Raw genomic sequence first — 5873 nt, 5'->3', positions numbered from 1 at the left:
TGGGAAAGTCTAGCACTTGATTGAACCAGGACATGAGCAGATCTCCCCACTCTCTCTGGAACTCGGTTCCCCTGGTGCATCATGTGGGTACAAGTGTAGTCACGGTACGGCATTGTCCGGGACCGTGGGGCATTGTATCCAAGGGAAGTGGGCCTGACACATGCCTAGAGATTAATGGGGACGGCTAACATTTGTGGACCCGGCATGGTACGCATTTGTCGTGGGGTTAGGTTCACCTTGCAAGGTTAAAAACTCGATTCGAATTATCTGCCTCTCACAGTTTGAGACTGCTTGACTGCATTTCTACAATGAGTAAGGAGTGGAACAGAGAATGGTTATCATAATGATGATGCTTGGTATAAAATGTTTGATCACCATGCCTGATTAGAATATGTGCTTACTTAGAACCTGATGCTAAAACTTGAAAGTAAGGACTTAATCTAGATGCTTTTGGCAAAACAAGCCCATCAGCCAAAAAGCCTTGCATGTCAAGAAGTCGGTGGATTAGATACCACCTGACGGGTAAGTCTTGTTGAGTATTAGTATACTCAACCTTGCTTGTGGCTATGTTTTCAGGTAGTGTTGATTTTGAGGAAATGGTTGCCAGTATGACTTGGCCGACCCAACTCCCTCTAGGTTCGATGGTCGAGTGGTACCCATCCTCGGTCCGCGAGGATCGTGGTAACTGATGACATGGCAGGCTTCACCATGGCATCGCTGCATTGACATCTAATTATCGTGTTTTTTTCGCTGCTTAAAACTCTGAACACTTTACATTATGCAATTTTGAACTATTGTGATGTAATAATTGAAGTGGGACCTACGTTAATCTATTCGGATTGTTGTAATCTCTGGACTCACCTTCGTGTGAGTATACTTTGTTTTGATCCAAGTGGTTTATTGGGTATAACCCGATAGACTACCGATTGACTTGATTAAAGTGTCGGTTTGCAAGTGAGGCGAAGTTGAGTACACTTTAGCTAGGTTAATTTGGGTGGTTCTGCCACAAAAAGAAGTGGTGGGCCAATACTTGCTCAGTCTTCTTGGCACCAAAATGCCCCATAAGACCACTGAAATGTGCTTCCTACAAAAGCATAATGTGAAGAGAACAGTCTGGAATGCAAATTTTGTTAGCCCGAAATAGAAATCCATCATGTAAATGGAATTTTTCCTAGCCCTTTCCATGAGAACATTTGGAGTATGGTGCAGCAAAATATGAGTCATGAGCATACAATTCTTTGATACTGTCAAATCCAAGAACTTTAGCATCAAGTGTAGCAAGCAAAACATGTCGTCGTGACAAAGCATCAGCTACCACATTATATTTACCTTTCTTGTACTTGACAATGTAAGGAAAAGATTCAATAAATTCACTCCATTCAGCATGTCTACGGTTCAGTTTAACTTGACCCTTAAGATGTTTCAAAGATTCATGGTCTGAATGTATCACAAATTCTTTCAACAAAAGGTAATGTTGCCATGTCTTCAAACATCGCACAAGAGCATAGAGTTCTTTATCATAAATAGAGTAATTCAAAGTTGGACCACTTAGCTTTTCACTAAAGTAAGCAATCGGTCATCCCTCTTGCATGAGCACGCCTCCAATCCTTACAACACTTGTGTCACATTCAATTTCAAATGTCTTACCAGAATCTGGAAGTGCAAGGAGTGGTGTTGTTGTTAACTTCATTTTTAGGTCTTCAAATGCTTGTTCTTGTGTTTCTCCCCAATGGAATGGCACTTCTTTCTTTGTTAACTTATTGATTGGAGCTGCAATGGTGCTGAAATTTTTAACAAATCGTCGGTAGAAACCATCAAGCCCGAGAAAGCTCCTCACTTGGCTCACATTTTGAAGTGGTAACCACTCATGAATAGCCTTAATCTTTTCTTCATCCACCTCCACACCTTGACTTGAAACAATAAAGTCAAGAAAAACTACCTTGTTGGTGCAAAAAGTGCACTTGGCAAGGTTAGCATACAATTTTTCTTCAAGCACACAAGCATTATGTTCTTCAAGGGATTTGTTGTAAATCAAAATATCATTAAAGTAAAAAACAACAAACTTGCTAATGAAAGCTCTAACCACATGATTCATCAAGCGCATAAAAGTACTAGGTGCATTTGTTAAACCAAAAGGCATGACTAACCATTCATACAAACCAAATTTTGTTTTGAATGCAGTTTTCCACACATCACCCTCGTTCATTCGAATTTGGTGATAACCACTTCTCAAATCAATTTTTGTGAAAATAATAGCACCACTAAGCTCATCAAGCATGTCATCAAGACGGGGTATTGGATGTCTATACCTCACGGTTATGTTGTTAATAGCTCGGTAGTCAACACACATACGCCATGAACCATCTTTCTTTGGAACTAAAAGAACCGGAACAGCACAAGGTGGGAGACTTTCTTTTGCATACCCTTTGTCAAGGAGTTTTTGCACTTAGCGTTGAATTTCCTTCGTCTCCTCATGATTTGTTTGGTATGGTGGCCGGTTCGGGAGTGGAGCTCCTGGTACAAGATCAATTTGATGTTCAATGCCTATTTTTGGTGGCAGTCCAGGTGGTACTTCATCAGGAAATACATCTTCGTACTCTTGCAAAATATCAAAAACAGCACTAGGAAAAGTAGATGGTTAATCATTAGTTGTCAAAAGATGGTCCTTGCACAAGAGCACAAAGAACATGGCATGAGGTTCTCTTAAAATTTTCAGATCCCCCTTCCCAGCCATCGTCACTAATTCCTCTTTTCCCATTGTTTTGGATCTTTGTGGTTGTGGAGTTTTATTTGGCTTTGGACTCTCTTTCTCACTTGCTTTGTTGGATTCACTCTAGTGTTTCTCACTCTCTCGCTATTTTCTTTTGAGATCATCATGCATTATTTCCTCCGGAGTCAAAGGAAGCAAAGAGATGCGCTCCCCTTTATACATGAAAACAACCTTATTGGAATGACCACAGATTTGAGCATCATGATCATACAACCAAGGTCTTCCCAAAATCAATTGGCATGCTTGCATTGGAACCACATCGCAGTCCACTTGATTATGGTACTTCCCAATAGAGAATTGCACGGTCACCATATTGCTTACACACATAGCACCACAATCGGTAAGCCATTGCATTTTGTATGGAGAAGGGTGACGCCTTTGTTTTAATCCCATTCTTTCAACCAATTTTTGACTTGCAATGTTGTTGCAGCTGCCATTATCAACAATAATTCGACACAACTTGTCTTTGATTATACCTCGAGTGTGGAAAAGGTTGTGTCACTGCACATTTTCCTCTTTGCCAACATTCATACTAAGCACTCGATGAGAAATGAAGCAATTATTGTCATCTACATCAGCTTGGATCTCATTCTCATCACTATTCAGTGCTTTTTCAGGATACTCATCATATTCACGTTCGTGCAGATTCCCATTCATTATTCTCATTCACAATCATGGTCCTTCGACTAGGACATTCAGCGACAACATGTCCATGCCCTTGGCACTTGTGGCACTTAATATCTCGACTGTGAGATGTGGATGCAGCAGATGTTGCCCCTGTAGTTGGAGCTGGACACTTGTTCTCATTGCGTGGTGCAGGTGAAGAAGCCAAAGATGGTGCAGCCTTTGTAATTAGATTAGAGGGAGAACTCCGAGCTGCAGCACCTTAAGAGCGTCCACCGGCAAATGAGGTACCGGGTTGTTGACGACGCCATGGTATAGTAGAGAATGAGCACCCACATCTTTCTTGTTGAATCTTCCTCTCCGTGCACATAGCTTGGTCAACAAGGTTTTGGAGAGTGTTGTAAGGAAACATTACCACAAAACCTGAAATTTCAGCATTAAGACCATGCAAAAATCACGTTTGGTAATTCCATTTCTTTATAGTACTCATCCACCGATTTGGTTCCTTGCCTCAAATTCTGCAACCTAATGCGAAGATCACGTTGATAACTTGATGGCATAAAGCATCTTCTCATCACTTGCTTCATCTCATCCAAGTATCAATATGAGCACGCCCCAATACAAGCTGATTCTCTTGAATTTGATTCCACCAAGTGAATGCATATCCTAAAAATTCAACGGAAGCAAGGTTTACACACCTCCGATCAGAGAGATATGCACCCTGAAAATTTGATCACATTGTTCCTCCCATTCAAGGTATGCATCAGGGTCTTCTCATCCCGTAAACTTGGGAACACTCAACTTGATTCAAGCAAGATTGTCTGGTTCAGCTCTATGACGATTATGAGGCAATTCATGACCACCATAAGCAGCACCTCGACGATGGTCATGGTGCTGTCTAAACAGCCCACGATTAGCAAATGGGTTCTCATTGTCATCATATTCCATCTCGTGATTAGAATTATTGTGAAAATCTTCATCATCAAAGTGCACACGGGGCAAAAACCATGCCACCACCACAACCTCTACAACAGCCAAAGTAGTAGTCTTCAGCTCTTCCCACTGAATTTTCATCATCAACCTCACCATGAGAATTGGCAGGGCTATGTTGTGGCACCCTTCCCCCCACTGGAGAGAGACGTTCATTGAACATCCTCTCCATGGCCTCCAATAGCGAGGTTCCAAGTTGACGTAACTCAGCCCGTGCAACTGGGGGTTCTTTTTCTCCTCCAATATTACCACCGCGAACACTTGAAGGGGAGCCTGCCATGTTAGAGCAATACAAGGTATAGTGGAATAGGTAATATTTGTGGAACCTCACCTCTTAATCACCAAAGTTCTTAGCATGCTCAAAGACGGTGAGTGTGCTAGTGCAGCAGTACCACGGCTTGTGATTAAGCGGTTTAACGGTTTACAAGTTGAGAGGTCCGGTTATGGTATATGGTGGAGCTTGGATGGCTGAACAAGGAAGGCTTGTAGCATTGAAAATCTAGTGTTGTAAACCACACAAAAGATGTGTAAATGTTGCTAGCACCAATCTGAACTTTTGCAATGCTAAGAACAAGTATGCAACCCTTCTTGATGTTCCTCTTGTTTTCTTTTCTCTCTTTTTTTTGATACTCTTTTTTCTGATTGTTTATTTCTTTTTTATACTCTTTCTTCTGATTTCTTCTTTATTTTTTTTAACACAACACTTGGGTGCAGAAATACATAACAATGTGCAAATGGAGATGGTGACCAACAACAAAAAGATGTAAATGACACAAGACTATGGGATATGACGAATAACAAAAAGGTTCGGGTATTTTTTTAGCTTTTTTTGAACTATGGGATATGATGACTAACACAAGATGGGGAAAAGTAAAAGGTGATAAACTAATGGATGATAAGGGGATGGTACCTACCGTGGTAACCTAAAAACTGATACCGAATGATAGAGGAAAATCCGTGGGTTGGTCCGATCTTCACGGCAGTAGGTACGACAAGAGATAACTGGCTGAAAAAAATGTAGTGGGATAACTAGCTTTATACCTGACAAAGGTTGGGATGTGGCCAATTAACACGGAGAGAGGCACCAAATCCTTGGACTCTACTCGATCTCCACAAACTCAAGAACACAAACCGGGTAGCTTTAGACCTAGTCAAGGTTGGTTGCGACCAAGCGACGGGGAGAGAGGCACCAAAACCTTGATGGACTTCGACAAAATCTCCGAACGACCGCAGAATCACAAACTGGGATGGATCCACACAAAACGGTGCAGCCTAACTAGAAACTGTAGAGCACGAATTAGGGGGTCCCATACAAACCTTCACATAAATACCGGTGAATCGGTCTCTCACAAGTCGATGAAGAACTTGCAAGAAATTTGGGGTAAGTCACTCAACAGCTCTTAGTTGGAAACACCATCTGGGGGAGTTTTCCAAATTCATAATCGTGCCCTCTTTGGCTTAGATACAGTAGGTATTTATAATAGAAACA

General features: G+C 41.5%; 1 pseudogene; it reads right to left on the bottom strand.

Moving 5' to 3' along the window:
- Window positions 1-2854: 2854 nt before the first annotated feature.
- Window positions 2855-4556, bottom strand: LOC140222831 (uncharacterized; annotated as a pseudogene).
- Between the last annotated feature and the right edge of the window lie 1317 nt (window positions 4557-5873).

This window comes from Setaria viridis, chromosome 5 (assembly GCF_005286985.2).
Source record: "Setaria viridis chromosome 5, Setaria_viridis_v4.0, whole genome shotgun sequence".
In the NCBI taxonomy this organism is placed as follows: Eukaryota; Viridiplantae; Streptophyta; class Magnoliopsida; order Poales; family Poaceae; genus Setaria; species Setaria viridis.
Note: the sequence above shows the minus strand (reverse complement) of the source record. Positions and strands in the feature narration are given on the sequence as shown.